This window comes from Elaeis guineensis, chromosome 3 (assembly GCF_000442705.2).
Source record: "Elaeis guineensis isolate ETL-2024a chromosome 3, EG11, whole genome shotgun sequence".
Classification (NCBI taxonomy): Eukaryota; Viridiplantae; Streptophyta; class Magnoliopsida; order Arecales; family Arecaceae; genus Elaeis; species Elaeis guineensis.
Window position 1 is genome coordinate 47,075,203 of NC_025995.2, and position 17,651 is coordinate 47,092,853.

The following is a 17,651-nucleotide window of genomic DNA, read 5'->3' on the forward strand; positions in this document are numbered from 1 at the left end:
TATGCTGATCTATTTGTGAAATGAGTCAACATGTTTGGTGAACAAAAAATAAAATCTTTCAAATTTAAAAATTATTTTTGAAATACCAAACCCTAACCCATCAGCCCAAATACTTAATTAAAAGAATTAAGTGTTGTCAAATTGGTCTAGAATTGTGAATTAAGACCTAAGACAATTACATAAACTTGTGGGTCAATGGGTTAGATGGATTAGGTCCATAATTGGGTTAGACCTAAGGCTAGCTTAAAGAAATAGACTAAATTAGAGTAATTGGTCAAATCTAATCAAAAGTTGAGTTAGATTAGGTCAAGGACACTCTAGACTCAACTCCAATAGTTGTAGTTGAATGGGTCCATGTCTTTAACTAGATCAAGATGGACTTAATTCATGGCTATGCGGTGGAACCCTATTTACTAAATTGATCAAATTAAAACAAATGAATCGGTTGGTGTCTAAGGTAAGTTCGGTAGTTTGACCAGTGGTTCTTAAGTTGGAGCTACTCGCATTGATTCGATCTCTGATGAGTTAATGGCATATTCCCACCACTGATCTCACTTACCTGGCCAACCTGATGAGTTAAGTTTTGATTAGATCACTTGGTGATTAGGGCTCATCCATGTCATTAGGTAAATCAGTGTGATTGATTTAGGTGCTCCTAATGCTGGCTTTAATTAAATCTTTTTTAATCTGACTTGGTGAAGTCAGTGGGAGGATTGAAATTGGCTGGTTAATTTCTTCTCTTCCTTCACTTAATAAAATTCTCAAAATTATTAGGTCCCTAAAATGATTAAGTTATAGTGATAACTAAGTCATAGCCTCCCATTAAGTGAGTGATAATGAGTCCATTAGTTTAATAATCATTGGAGGCCCAAAGGCCTGGTGCTTATTGACTAATGTAATTATCATTCATAGTATGATAATTTGGTTTGAGTCTTTCTGATGGTGGTCAGGTTGGCCGGCCAAAGTCGGGCCTGATTATTTATTGGTTCGATTCACCAAATCAAGTCATGTTAATGGTTGGACCTAACCAGATCTTTTCAGTGGAGGCCAAAGCCTACTGATTAGGTTCTGGGGCAAAATTGATTACTAGAAGTTGTTTAGAGAAATAACTGGTTATGAACCTACCCATAGATGCACATGGGTTGACCAACCAAAGTTGGACTCGTGTGTAGTCTATGTGGATTCTAGTACCCACTAAGGAATTAAAGTAATTCTTCGAATTGGAGGTTGAGGCTACCAGTTCATAAAAATATTGGAAGAAACTTTAGACTAAAGTCCAAGTCTTTAGTATTAATAATTTATGTACTAATAGAGGTCTGGTTTTTCTTTATGCAGCTATGGCCACTACCATGTCGCTCCAGTCATTATTAGATAATGACAAGCTTATGGGATCTAATTTTGATAGCTGGTATCAAAAATTAAAAATCATCCTTGAGCATGAGCAGATCCTTTATGTAGTAATGGATCCTGCACCCAAGGAGCAGCCTCGAACGTGAGAGGGATGGTTCGAGATACTTACCAGAAGTGGCTCAACGATCGGACCACCATTCGATGCATAATGCTGGCGGCAATGAATGATGAGTTCAGCTGCAGGTTTGAGAATGCCCAACCACAGGAGATGCTTCAAATGTTGAACGACTCCTTTGGCACACCTGACAACATTGAAAGGTACAAAACTAGTTGTGCCATTTTCAATGCTCGGATGAGGGATGGGGCCTCAGTCACCGATCATGTAATGTACATGATCGAAATGATTGAGTGCCTAAGTAAACTGGACTTTCCCCTACATGAGCAGCTCGGTAAGGATGCGATCTTTAATTCATTACCCAAGTCCTTCCTCCCCTTCCTTACTCATTTTCGAATGATAAAGCCTATAGTGAACTACCATGGCTTGTTGGGGTTGCTGCAGAACATTGAGAAGGACCACCAGCTACATAAGGAGTCGATGAATGTTGTGGGAGGATCTTCTTTTGGTCGTCAACCCTTTAAGAAAGGGAAGAAGAACAAGAAGAAGAAGAACAAGAAGGTGCAGCCGCATGCTGGGACGTCTGCACAGGGTCAGACCAAGAAGCGCAAGCCCGACTAGAGCTAGGCGGAGTGCTTCTTTTGCAAGAAGCAAGGGCACTGGAAGAGGAACTGATCTCTATACATTGCCTCCCTGGACCCGAACAGATCGAAGAAGAAGCAAGTTAATTATATGATAATACCTTGCAACTTTTCCATTTGTGATACTACTGCCTGGGTATTGGATATCGAAAGCCCTTATCATATTTGCAATTCGATGCAGGGTCTGTAGGTCAGTAAGAGATTTGATGATGGCGAGAGGTTCCTGAACGTTAGAGATGGAAGCAAAGTTCTAGTTCTAGCTTTAGGAATCATGAACCTTGTAATCAATTCTTGTAATATAATTCTGAGTGAATGTCACTATTATCTAAGTTTTTTATTAAATATTATTTTTGTAGGCCTTTTGGCCATGTATGGTTATCAATTTTTAATAAAAGGAAACGTTTGCAATATTATTTTGAATGGTATTACAATGTTTGTTGGACAACTAAATAATGGAATTTACTTATTGTCATAGCCTGTTAATGTGGTTCAAACCTCCGGTAAATGCCCTAGAATAGAAAATATGTCAGAAGTCTACCTTTGGCACTGTAGGCTAGGTCATATCGATAAGAACAGGATAAATAGGTTGGCTCAAGAAGGAATTCTTGAAGTTGGTGATTGTAAATCACTTCCAACCTGTGAGTTCTGTCTTCTTGGAAAAATGACCAAGTCACCTTTTACTGGAAAAGGTGAGCGAGCCAGTGAATTCTTGGTCTGGTACATTCTGATGTATGTGGATCCATGAGCTCAAGTGCAAGAGGTGGATATTTCTACTTCATAACCTTCACAGATGACCTATCGAGGTATGGATATATCTATTTAATGAAGCATAAGTCAGAGTCATTTGAAATGTTCAAACTATTCCGAAATGAGGTAGAAAAATAAACTGGGAAGTGTATTAAAACTCTTCAATCTGATCGAAGAGGTGAATACCTTTCTAATGAGTTTTTGACATATTTAGGAAAGAATGGGATTCTCTCTCAGTGGACTCCTCCTGGAACACCACAGCATAATGGTGTGTCTGAAAGGAGGAATTAGACATTGTTGGATATGGTCCGATCCATGATGGGGTTTGCTGGTCTGTCGATCTTCCTCTGGGGATATGCGCTTGAATCGGCTTGTTACCTTCTAAATAGGATTTCGAGTAAGTCTGTAACCAAAATGCCATATGAGTTATGGATAGGACATAAGCCAGTACTCTCGCATCTTAGGGTTTGGGGGTGTCTGACTTATGTTAAATATTTAATTACGGACAAGCTTGGACCTAGGTCTGACAAGTGTAATTTCATAGGGTACCCAAAAGAGACCAAAGGGTATTATTTCTACCTAGCTGATGAGCAAAAGGTGTTTGTTAGCCTTAAGGCAATCTTTTTAGAAAAGGAGTTCCTTGGTGAAGGGACTGTTGCCTCTAAGGTCAAACTTGAGGAAGTTCAGCAGGTGAAAAAATCGACACAAGTAGCTGAATCTAAACCAAATTTGATTAGATCAGATTCGGAGCCCATTGTTCTTGCACCCTTAAGGCGATCTGGTAGAGTACCACGTCAACCAGATAGATACTATGGTTTCTTGATCCGGGATGGAGATCCTATCGAACTTGATGAAAACAATGAGGATCCGATCACCTACATGGATGCAATGCAGAGACCTGACTCTGAAAAATGGCTAGAGGCCATGAAATCTGAAATGGAGTCCATGAAGGTCAACGATGTGTGGACATTGGTTGACCCACCTGAAGGAGTAAAACTCATAGGGTGTAAATGGGTCTTCAAGAGGAAGAGGGGCGCAGACGAAAAAGTGAAAACCTATAAAGCCTGTCTGGTTGCCAAGAGATATCGTCAACATTATGGTATAGATTATGACGAGATATTTTCTCCTGTGGCAATGCTCAAATCCATTCGGACTATGCTTGCAATAGCTGCCCATCTGGACTATGAAATCTAGCAGATGGATGTGAAAACAGCTTTCCTAAATGGAGAGCTGGACGAAGAGGTGTATATGATACAACCTGAAGGATTCACATCCACAAATGAGTCTAAGGTGTGCAGGCTACAGAGGTCCATTTATTGACTTAAGCAGGTATCCCGGAGTTGGAACATACGTTTCGATAGGATGATCAAGACGTATGGCTTCGTTAAGAATGGAGAAGAGCCCTGCATTTATAAGTGGGCTAATGGTCCAGTAGTAGTATTTCTTGTATTGTATGTGGATGACATTCTCTTAATCAGAAATGATATCCCTGCATTACAGAGAATAAAGATTTGGCTATCATCACAATTCTCCATGAAGGGCAAAAGTGTGTCGGGATTTATTTTTACCCTTAATGGTGGGGCTATCTGCTGGAAGAGTTCCAAGCAACACACTATGGCTGATTCAATTTGCGAGGCGGAGTATGTCGCTGCATCAGATGCTGCCAAAGAAGCAGAGTGGCTGAGGAAGTTCATCATCGAGCTCAGAGTAGCACCCTCCCTTGTTGGTCCAGTTCTGCTCTACTGTGACAGCTCTGGAGCCATTGCTCAGGCGAAAAAATCGAAGGCACACCAGCGGACGAAGCATATTCTGCACCGCTACCATCTCATCCAGGAAATTATGGATCGAGGTGACGTCGACCTTCAGAAGATCGACGGAAAGGAGAATCTGGCTGACCCATTCACTAAAGCCATTGTGGTGAAGGAGTTCGATGACTACAAGTCAAAGATAGGTATTAGATACTGCACCGATTGGCTTTAGGCCAAGTGGAAGATTGTTGGGAATAGTGTCCCAAAGCCAATCATCAGCCTATTGACGGTTGTGCTCATTTTTGTATATGTACATGAATTATGAATTAATAAAAATTATTTTGGTATTTTTCATCACAAAATGTTTCATCTTCTAATGAACTCCTATGTCATGGTGAAGTCCTTAGGACTATTTAGACTCGACAAAGGAGGATTTGTCGTTTAGTCCTTAAATCTGTTCGCGACCAAATGATACGTTGTTATTAAGGATGACAATATTTATCAAGCATAGGTCATTTTGTGCCATATAGGTTGGTTGTCCTCTTATCCAATGAGTGTGGAGACACTGGTATGGCATACAGGTGAGATGTAAGGGTACATCTGCACTGAACATGATTGACTCTGGAGCTATTTCTGCTGTCAAGATTTGCTCCGATGGAATATGGGTGTAAATATCCCTCCGACCTGAGACCACCATGGTGACTTGCAAGCAACTCACTGCACTTAGGCACTGGACTACCTGAATTTCTAATTCAGTGACGGAAGGCTGTTAGGTCTAGTCAAGTACTTGACTTGTCGGTGCGTGTGTCAAGATGGGATTGACCACTCCAGTTTAGGAGCTATTTTCAGTCGTGTTTCAATTTAGCAAAATCTTGGCTAGGGTAGTCTTTGTGAGAAGTCACAGGACTGTTTGAGTTGAGCATGATTCGGATGATCTAATCAGGGTTGACAGTTTAACCCTGAGTCATCCTAAACACAAAGGTCAAAAGGATGAATTATACAGTAACCATATTTATGTAGGTTCTGAATGTTGCAATTGCGACCATTCGACCTATCCGATCATCGGGTACCATTGCTAGATGGCCACTTCGATTAGTAAAGAAATTGGTTCCTGTGCTACCGGCTTAGGTTCGAACATGCAAGGTCACACACATTAGAGGTTCCTATCTGATCTGATAGCTGGTGAAGAGTCCTTCATGTCTGAGATTTTATGATCGAGAATCAGGATTCTCTGATCATGAATTTCATACATTTTGGGTACCGGGGTCAAGAGTCCCACTGATTTAGGACTCTTTGATCAGGGTTACATATCAATAAATTCTGATGCCCGATTACCCATCGAATTTGGACTCAATATTTATGAGAGGTTTAATTAGTGATTTTATCACTAATTAACTCAATTTGATTGAGTAATTAATTTTGGATCAAGTCTAATTGAATTGGATTCAGTTGGGTTTGATCCGATTAGGTTAAGAGTTGACCTAATCGTCGAGATGGTTTGGTCCCTGATATGATCAGGGGTTGGGCTTAATCAATTCCTGATTTGATTAGGATTCTATTGAGCCTAATTAAGTCTAATTAAGTTGGGTTTAAATTAGTCTAATTGGGCCTAACTTATTTGGTTCAATTAGGTTGGTTTAAATAATGAAACCACCTTGACCCATTCTCCCTGCGCCACCTCACTTCCACTGCACCCATTTGAATTCACGAGAAGGAAGTTCTCATAAATTTTTCCTCATGCAAAGCCCTCCTCACGCCCTACTTTAATGCACCATATGAGTGGATAAGGATGATTGGTTGGTCATTCAAATTCAAAATAAAGTTTGAATTTGAATGAGCAACCAATCTTAGCACCTTGACCTTATCCTCTTTTAACACCCTATTTATTACATGAGAAAATGTTTCTCATGAAATCACTCATGCACAAATTAAGCCACACCCTCCTCTTCTCACGCCCTTAGTGGACAGGGATAAATTGATTTCCATTTGAATTCAAAATTTGATTTGAATTTAAATGTGCAATTACTCATCTTTATCCTCTCACGTGGATTAGACATTTGATGTTGTTTTAAAAGGCAGAGAAGAGTGGGGCGTATGCAAGAAAAAATTTTGGAGAGAAAATTTGGGCATGAGGAATCCTTGTGTGCAAGGTGAAGGTCAATATCCTTTCGAGAGAAAAAGAAAGAAAAGAAAAAAAAAGTGTGCGCAGGGTTTCAGTGAGTTCTTCAGGGTTTCAGCCTGGAGTTTGAAAAGTGAGAAGGTGAGCTACGAGTGTCGTGAGCCCACCAAATTTTAGGGAGATCTTCAACATCCTCTCAAGCACATCTGTTGATGATTCAGAATATCTGAAGAATCGACAGACATCGATCGAAGGAGTTTGATCAGCATCGGCCGTCGAAAGGGCTCTACAACAAGCTAGCACTCATGAGGAGTCGATCAGATCGGGAGCTTCGTATGGACGATCCACAGAGGCCAGACATACTATGTGACTACATCATGATAATCAAACTCTCTCGACGGTGATCAGATTGCAGCGATTTACCACCCGCACAAAGGTATTGTATTCTGAACACATTACAGTAAAGTGTTTATTGTTCAAATTTGAATTTTAAATTTAAATGCATGCATGCTATATATCATATTTAGATCCTAGTGTAGGATAAATTCTTATTAATTAATTAGATTAATTAATAATTTCTGCTATAAAATAACGATTTTGAAAAATTTTAAAATTACCATTTTACCCTACACTGATTTTCCCCATAGAGAGATCTGGTTTTGAGCATCAAAATAAAGGGAGGAGAGAAGACGTGCGTGAGAGATGAAGAACGTCTTCTTTCTTACATCAAATCTTCTTTCCCAATGCCTCTTCCTCCCTTCTCCACTTCATTCATGTCCAGATCTGTTAGAGATCAGATCTAAGAGAAAAAAAAAAGAGAGAAAAAGAGAAAAAGAAGGATTCTTCTTCTCTTCATGGTGATCTAGTTCAGATCCCGTCGGATCTGTGAAAAAAATTTTATGTAGCGATCTCCTTCTTCAAGATCTACAAGAAGAGATCTAGATCCAAGAATAAGGAGTGAGATCTGCAAAATGCTAGTACATCAGTGATCTCGATGCTTTGATCATGTGGCTCCATATGGATACCAGCAGAGGTCGGGCGCATGCGTGGCTAAGATCAAAACCCAGGACATCCATAGAATTCGAGGTATGGAGATCTGATCTCCGTTTGTTTTTTCTAAGAGTTTATTTTTCTATTTCAGATTTCAGATCATGGGTACATGTTCATATCAAGATTCTTACTACGATTTTCAAATCTGATCTAGTAGTGGATAAATTAAAATTATTTTAATTTATTTATTTTTATTACGTAGATATCTAAAAAAAATTGAACTACACATATGAAATCGTAGTGGATTTTCTAACAGTGGTATCGGAGCATAGGTTCTGATACAAACATGAAACCCCCTCAGATCTGATATTTGGTTTCTAAAAATTAGATCTGATCATTAATTAGATGATCACATCATTCTGAATTAAGGTTATCTTGGTATAACTCCTGTTATGCTGAACGGTTGTCCTAGAATGATGTAGAACATGAAGGGACCAGATCTAGGGTTTCAGGATTAGATCTTGAAACTTTTTCAAGATCATGCAGTGAAAGACTAAAATAAATCAAAATTTATTTTACAAAATTAGAAAATTTTTAGATCTAAGATTCTATTACATGATTATTACATGGCATTAAATCAAAAATTAAAACATATAGAGAATGAACTACATGTTGATCATATCAATATGTTTCTATGCTACATCTAATGTATGTAATAAACAATAGATCAGATCTATTACCTTGCAAGTTAGATATTATAACCTTGCTGATCCAGGCTTGAGGATGATGTTGTGAGCTGCACATGCATCCGACCTCTAGGAGTCATCCACACGAGACCAGGAATCTCGATCAGAAGTCCTGCTCCAGAAAATCAGCACAGTATGCTAGTACTGCGCTGATCCTTCTTCAATGGTTGATCAGGTGCTTCCTTCTTCTTGATTTGGACTCTTCCAAAGATGAGAAGTAGGAGGAGGGGTTTTAGATCTGAGATGCTCTCAGAAAACTCAAGATGGAGGAAGGAAAGAGATGAACACAACAACCCTAGAAGAAGACCCTCTTCTTCTTCTCTTTGCTCTCTCTAGACACCCTATCTTGTGTCCATTATATCTCTATGTCCTAACCTTCTTCCTCTCTAATTTTTGGATACCCCAAAGGTATCTCCTTTATCTATTTTTTAAAAAAAATTCATTAAGAAATTTATTTTATATAAAGAGATATGATAGAGTCCTTATCTAGGTCAAATACCTAGTCAGGGTTTATCCAAACATGGCAAGATAAGGGGTGCCCAACTCTTGGGAATTGGGCGCCCCCTCCTTATTTTTGTGCATGGACCAACAAAAAAGGGCCCCTATCAAATGCCATAAAATCTACAAAAATCTCAAAAAAAATCTGAGTAAAATTGATGCAAAAAGGAAAGAGTTTTGGATTTCTAAAACTCTATCTCATAGAATTTGAAATCCAAACTTATTCCTACTTTGATTTGATCCACAACCATCTTCCATGTAAGAAAGAAGAGAGGAAACCTTTTGGGCATGGTGAAGACCTGGGAGAGGATTTTTATCACACAAAATAGGAGGGAATTGGCATGGAATAAGAGAGAGGGTGTGGGGGGCTTATGTGGCGCAAGGTAGAATCCTAGTCTTACTAGGATTCTATCTTATGACTTGTTTTAATTTGGTTTCTCCAACCAAATCAAATCAAAATTAGATCAAACTAATTAAAATAGATCTTAATCTAATTAAAAACCTAATTTAATAAGATTAAATTAGATTTAAATCTATTTTAATTTTTTAATCAAATTAAAAATTAGGTTGACCCAAGTCCTAATTAAACTAGGACTAGTTTTTTCTTGCACTTGGCTTATCCAATAAACCAATTGGACTTGATCCAATCAATTCCAAACTAAATATAATTAAATTATATTCAATTAAACTTAATCTCAACCCATTGACTTAATCAAATTAAGCCAATTAGCAATCAAATTGCTAATCGATCCTCCTGCAACTCTTGCACTAGGTTAAATGTCAATCGTATTGATCGTTTAACCCTAGAATGATTCTTAATCATTGATCAACCATCCGATTGGATCATAAACTCTAATGTGTGTGACTTCATCGGTCAGAACCAAAGCTGGTAGCATAAAAATAAATTTTTGTACCAATCGATGTGACCATCTAGTAATGGTACCCGACGGTCGGATAGGTCGAATGTGTAGAACAACATCCTTGGAACCCATGCAGATATAGTTTCTATATAATTTATCCCCTTGACCAAAATGATCATAGGACACCTCAGAGTTCAACTGTTAACTCTGATCAGGTTGTCCACTTTGTATTTCAAAATATCAAATCTATCTGATGGATTACCCTGGCCAAGGTTTTGCTAAATTGAAATACAGCAACTCATTCTTCTCCAACTCTTGGAGTGGTCAATCCCATCTCGATCACATTTTGACTTCGCAAGTACTTGACTGTGCCCAGAAGCCTTCTGTCACTGAATTAAAAATTTAGTTAGTCCAGTACCAAAGCACAGTGAGTTGCTTGCAAGTCACTGAGGCGATCTCAGGTCTAAGGGACACTTATACCTACATCCCATCAGAGACATTCTCGATAGCATAATACTCTGGAGTTGATCACGTTCAATGATGATGTACCCTTATATCTCACCTGTATGCCATACCAGTGTCTCCACACTTTTTAGTTAAGAGGACAACCAACCCATATGGCCTACAGTGACCTATACTCGATAGAAGCTATCATCCTTATTAATAGCTTATCATTGGTCGTGAATAATTTTAAGAACTAATCAATAAATCCTCTCTTTATCAAACTTAAATAGTCCTAAGGACTTCATCATAATAATGGAGTTCGTTAGAAGATGAAAACTTATAATGAAAATATCAAAATTATATTTTATTTATTAACAAATCAATTACCATATTTGGTTGCTCAACCGTCAACAGCTTGACAATTGACTTTTGGGACATATTTCCCAACAACTCCCACTTGTCCTAAAGCCACTCGGCATACTATCTAATACGCATCTTCGACTTGTGGTTGTCGAACTTCTTTATCACCAGGGCTTTAGTGAAGGGGTCGGCCAGGTTCTCCTTTTTGTCAATCTTCTGAAGGTCAACGTCACCTCGATCCATGGTCTCCCGAACCAGGTGGAAGCGGTGCAAAATATGCTTCGTCCACTGGTGTGATTTGGGTTCCTTCGCCTAAGTTATGGCACCAGTGCTGTCGCAGTAGAGAAGGACCAGACCATCGAGGGAGGGTGCTACTCCGAGCTCGATAATGAATTTTCTCAGCCACACAGCTTCCTTCGCGGCATCCGATGCTGCGATGTACTCCATTTCGCAAACAGAGTCTACCACAGTATGCTGTTTGAAACTCTTGCAGCAGATGGCTCCATCATTCAGAGTAAAGATATAACCCGATACGCTTCTACTATCATCATGGTCAGATTGAAAGTTGGAGTCTGTGAACCCCACAAGTTTCAGATCTGACTCGCCATAAATCAACCATTGATCCTTAGTATTTCTCAAATACTTAAGGATGGCTTTAACCACTTTTCAGTGGTTTTCTCCAGGATCAGATTGGTATCTACTCACTACTCCTAGTGAGTATGCCACATCTGGCCTTGTATATATCATGGCATATATGATAGATCCCATGATTGAAGCATATGGGACTCTACTCATATGCTCTCTCTCTTCAGGAGTTGTCGGACAATCCTTCTTAGAGAAAAAAATTTCATAGCCTATCAATAGATAGCCCTTCTTTGAATTTTCCATGCAGAACCTCTTCAGCGCAGTGTCTATGTATGTGGACTGAGATAACCCAAGCATCTTTTTAGATCTATCCCTATAAATCTTCATCCCTAGGATGTAGGATGCTTCACCCAAGTCCTTCATGGAGAACTGCGATGACAACCAAACTTTTATTTCCTGTAGTGCGGAGATGTCACTCGTGATTAAGAGAATGTCATCCACGTACAAGACAAGAAATACCATAACTGGACCATTTGCCTATTTATAGATGTAGGACTCTTCTCCATCCTTAACGAAGCTATACATTTTGATCACCTTATCAAAATACATGTTCCAACTCTGAGAAGCTTACTTCAATCCATAAATGGATCTATAAAGCTTGCACACCTTGGACTCATCTGTGGATGTAAACCCCTCAGGTTGTATCATATACACCTCTTCGGTCAGCTCTCCATTCAGGAAAGCTGTCTTTACATCTATTTGCCAAATCTCATAATCTAGATGGGCAGCTATTGCAAGCATTATTCGAATGGATTTGAGCATTGCCACAGGGAATAATATCTCATCATAGTCAATACCATAACGTTGATAATACCTCTTAGCAACCAGACGGGCTTTATAAGTCTCCACCTTTTCATCTGCGCCCCTCTTTCTTTTGAAGACCCATTTACACCCAATGGGTTTAACCCCTTCAGGTGGGTCAACCAATGTCCATACATCATTGACCTTCATGGACTTCATTTCAAATTTCATGGCTTCAAACCATTTTTCGAAATCAAGTCTCTGCATTGTATCCATATAGGTGATCGGATCCTTATCGTTCTCATCGAGTTCGATGGGATCACCATCCCGGACCAAAAAATCATAATATCTGTCTGGCTAATGCGGTACTCTATCGGATCGTCTTAATGGTGTAGGTACATTGAGCTTCGGATCTGATCTAATCAAATCCAACTCAAGTTCAGCTGTTGGTGTCGGTCTGTCTATCTGTTGAACTTCATCAAGTTCAACCTTAGAGGCAACGATTCCTTCACCAAGGAACTTCTTTTCTAAAAAAGTTGCCTTAAGGCTGACGAACACCTTTTGTTCATCAGTATGGTAGAAAAAAATATCTTTTGGTCTCTTTGGGGTACCCTATGAATGTGGATTTGTCAGACCTAGATTCGAGTTTATCTATAATTAACCGTTTGACATAGGTCGGACACCCTCAGACCCTAAGGTGTGAAAGTGCTGGCTTACGCCCTGTCTATATCTCATATGGAGTCTTAATTACCGACTTACTTGGAATCCTATTTAATAGATAACAGACCAATTCGAGTGCATATCCCTAGAATGATATCGACAAGCTGGCAAAACCCATCATGGATCGGACCATGTCTAACAGAGTCTGATTTCTCCTTTCAGACACACCATTATACTGTGGTGTTCCTGGAGGAGTCCATTGGGAGAGAATCTCATTCTCTCCTAGGTATGTGAGAAACTCACCAAAAAGGTATTCCCCTCCTCAGTCAGACTGAAGAGTTTCAATACTCTTCTCAGTTTGTTTTTCTACTTCACATCAGAATCATTTGAATATTTTAAATGAATCTGACTTATATTTCATCAGATAGACATATCTATATCCGGATAGATCATCTGTGAAAGTGATGAAGTAGAAATATCCACCTCTAGTACTTGTGCTCATGGGCCCGCATACATTAGTATGTACTAGGCCCAAGAGCTCAGTAGCTCTCTCATCTTTTTCAATAAAAGGTGACTTGATTATTTTATCAAGAAGAAAGGACTCACAGGTTGGAAGTGATTCACAATCACTGACTTCGAGGATTTTCTCTTGAGTCAACCTGTTTATCCTGTTCTTGTTTTAATGACCTAGCCTACAGTGCCATAAGTAGATATCTGATGCACTATCTAATCTAGGGTGCTTGCAAGTAGAATAGACTCTTATCGAGCTTGATCTTTCTGGTCTGGCCCTACACTGATGTCCCAGCCTGAACTTGCACCTTCTTCACTTTCTTCTTCTTGTTCTTCTTCTTTTTCTCAAAGGGTCGAGAATCAGAAGACAAACCTCCCACTAAGTTCACTGACTCCTTATGGGGTTGGTGATCCTTCTCAAAGTTCTGAAGCAACCCCAGTAACCTGTGGTAGTTTACATCTGGTTTTGTCATTCTATAATGAGTGAGGAATGAGAGATAAGACTTGGGCAGTGAGTTCAGTATTGCATCTTTCCCAAGCTGCTCATGCAAGAAAATGCTGAGCTTGCTCAAATGCTCCATCAGCTTGATCATGTATAGTACATGATCAGTGACAGAGGCACCACCCCGTATTTTAGCGTTGAAGATGGCACAACTAGTCTTGTACCTCTCCACATCATCGAGTGTGCCAAAGGCATCCTCCAACACTTGAAGCATGTCCTTTGGCTGAGCCATCTCAAATTTGTAACTGAACTCATCACTCATGACAGCCAGCATGATGCAGCGCATCGTGGTCCGATCACTGAGACACTTCTGGTAAGTATCTCTGACTGTTCCATGTGCATTAGCAGCTGGCTCCTCAAGTGCAGGATCCGTTATCACATATAGGATCCATTCATGCTCCAGAACTATCTTCAACTTTCGGTACCAGCTACCGGAGTTGGGTCTCACCAAATTTTCATTGTCCAACAATGATCGGAGTGATAGGAAAGTGGTCATATCTGCACAAAGGAGAACCATAACCTAATTAGTAATTGATTCATTAAACTTAAAGATTTGGACTTTAATCAAAAGATTTCTCCCACTATTTTATTCGAATTGGTGGCCTTTACCTACAATTCAAGGAATTACCCTAATTCCTTGGTGGGTACTAGAATCCACTTAGACTGCACACAAGCCCAACTTTGGTTGGCTAACCCATGTACATCTAAGGGTAGGTTCACAACCAATTATTTTTTTAAATAATTTTTAGTAATTTTAATTTTGTTTCAGTCTCTAATCAGTAGGCTTTGGCCTCCACTGAAAAGGTCTAGTTAGGTCCAACCATTAACATGACCATACTTGGCCCATCTAGCCAATGAATGATTAGGCCCAACTTTGGTTGGCTAACCTAACCACTATTTAGAAAGATGCAGTCAAGAAATCATATTATGAATGATAATTTCATCAGCTGATAAGCACCAGGCCTTTGGGCCTCCAATGATTATCCAACTAATGGACCCATTATCATCCACTTAATGAGAGGCTATGATCTAGTTATCACCATAACTATTTCATTTTAAGGACCTAATAATTTTAGAGAATTTAATTTATTTAATGGATGAGGTCAGATGAACTAGCTTATCATGATCCTCCCACTAGCTTCATAAAGTCAGCTTAAGAGAGACCATTAAAAGGGTTGGTCTAGGAGCACCTAAATCAGTCGCACTGATTTACCTAGCTGACATGGGTTAGCTCGAATAGTTAAGTGATCCAATCAAAATATAATTTCACCAAGAGGCCAAGTAAGTTCGATCGGTGGGAGGGTCTGCTAAAGCTTGCCTTAGATACCATCAGAAATGGCCAGGTAAGCGGGCTCCCGATTAAAAACCATCGGTTTGGTTTACCTTAGACACCAACTTGTTTAATTAGTTTCGATTGGATCAACCTAACAGTTCGTGCTAGACCACTTAACCAAGAATCAAGTCTATTTGGTTCTCGTTAAAGACATGGACTTGACCAACTATAACTATTGTAATTGATCTAGAGAATCCTTGACCTAATCTAAGACAATAATTGATTAGATTTAGTCAATTCTCTAATTGAGTTCATCTTTAATCTAACCTTAGGTCTAACCTAATTAATGGACATAATTTCCACTAACCCATTAACCCAATGTGTTATGGTTTGTGTCTTAGGTTCTTCAATTCACAATTCTAGAACCTAATCAAAACAACTTCTTAATTCTCAATTAAGTTTTGGGCTGAGAGTTGGGGTTCGGCTTTTTGAAAATAATTTTTATGTTTGTAAAATAATTTTACAATATGGTTCCACCAATCAATTTGCATGTTTGATTCATAATCAAGATGCAAATGAAATAAATATGAAACTACTTTAGATCTAATCTAAACAGGTTCATATAATTAAAATAATTTCAACTTTAAACTGTGCAAATTATTCAGACAAAAATATGATGGTTCTTTGAATAGGTTATATTAACAAAGAGATTTTCCTTTAGATTTAAATATCTTTTAAATTTAATAAACTATAAATTTAATTTAGATCACATCTAATAAATTTATGATTAAAGATAGATCTACACGAACTAGGACAACCTTTGCATTGTAAGGAATAAACCTTACAGCGGGACAACCTTGCAGTTCGTGATTGATCTAAAAATTTTAATTTTAGATTTAATAATCAAATTATAAATTAGATTTAATCAAAAAAATAGTATAAGCATGTATAAATAATCATGTAATAAATAACCTAGGCTCTGATACCAATTGAAGGGATCAGATCTAGGGTTTCAGGGTTAGATCTTGAAACTTTTTCACGATCATGCCACGAAAGACTAAAATAAATTAAAATTTATTTTATAAAATTAGAAAATTCTTAGATCTAAGATATTATTACATGATTATTATATGGCATTAAATCAAAAATTAAGACATATAGAAAATGAACTACATGTTGATCATATCAACAAGTTTCTATGCTACATCTAATGTATGTAATAAACAATAGATCAGATCTATTACCTTGCAAGTTAGACATTCTAATCTTGCTGATATGAGCTTGAGGATGATGTTGCAAGCTGCATATGCATCTGGTCTCTAGGAGTCATCCACATGAGTTCACGAATCTCGATCAGAAGTCCTGCTCCAGAAAATCAGCACAGTATGCTAGTACTGCGCTGATCCTTCTTCGATGGTTGATCAGGTGCCTCCTTCTTCTTGATTTGGACTCTCCCAAAGATGAGAAGTAGGAGAAGGTGTTTCAGATCTGAGATACTCTCAGAAAACTCAAGATGAAGGAAAGGAAGAGATGAACAAAACAACCCTAGAAGAAGACCCTCTTCTTCTTCTCTTTGCTCTCTCTAGACACCCTATCTTTTGTCTATTATATCTCTATGCTCTAATCTTATTTCTCTCTAATTTTTTGAAACCCCAAAGGTATCTTTTTAATCTATTTTTTACAAAAATTTCATGAAGAAATTTATTTTATATAGAGAGATATGATAGAGTCCTTGTCAAGGTCAAATACCTAGTCAGGGTTTATCCAAACATGGCAAGATAAGGGGCGCCCAACTCTTGGGTTCCCCCTCCTTCTTTTTGTGCATGGACTAACAGAATAGGGAACCTATCAAGTGCCATAAAAGTCACAAAAATCTCATAAAAAATTTGGATAAAATCGATGCAAAAGGGAAAGAGTTTTGGATTTCTAAAACTCTATCTCATAGAATTTGAAATCCAAACTTATTCCTACTTTGATTTGATCCACAACTATCTTCCATGTAAGAAAGAAGAGAGAAAACCTTTTGGGCATGGTGAAGACTTGGGAGAGGATTTTTTTCACACAAAATAGGAGGGAATTGGCATGGAATAAGAGAGAGGGCGTGGGGGGTTATGTGGTGCAACGTAGAATCCTAGTCTTACTAGGATTCTATCTTATGACTTGTTTTAATTTGGTTTCTCAAACCAAATCAAATCAAAATTAGATCAATCTAATTAAAATAGGTCTTAATCCAATTAAAAATCTAATTTAATCAGATTAAATTAGATTTAAATCTATTTTAATTTTTTAATCAAATTAAAAATTAGGTTGACCCAAGTCCTAATTGAACTAGGACTAGTTTTTCCTTGCACTTGGCTTATCCAATAAATCAATTGAACTTGATCCAATCAAGCTCAAACTAAATTTAATTAAATCATATTCAATTAAACTTAATCTCAGCCCATTGACTTAATCAAATTAAGCTAATTAGTAATCAAATTGCTAATTGATCCTCCTGCAACTCTTACACTAGGTTAAATATCAACCGTATTGATCGTTTAACCCTAGAATGATTCTTAGTCATTGATCAACCATCAGATTGGATTATGAACTCTAATATGTGTAACCTCATAGGCCTAAATCTAAATCAATAGTATAGAAATAAATTTTTGTACCAATCGAAGTAACCATCTAGCAATGGTACCCGATGGTTGGATAGGTCG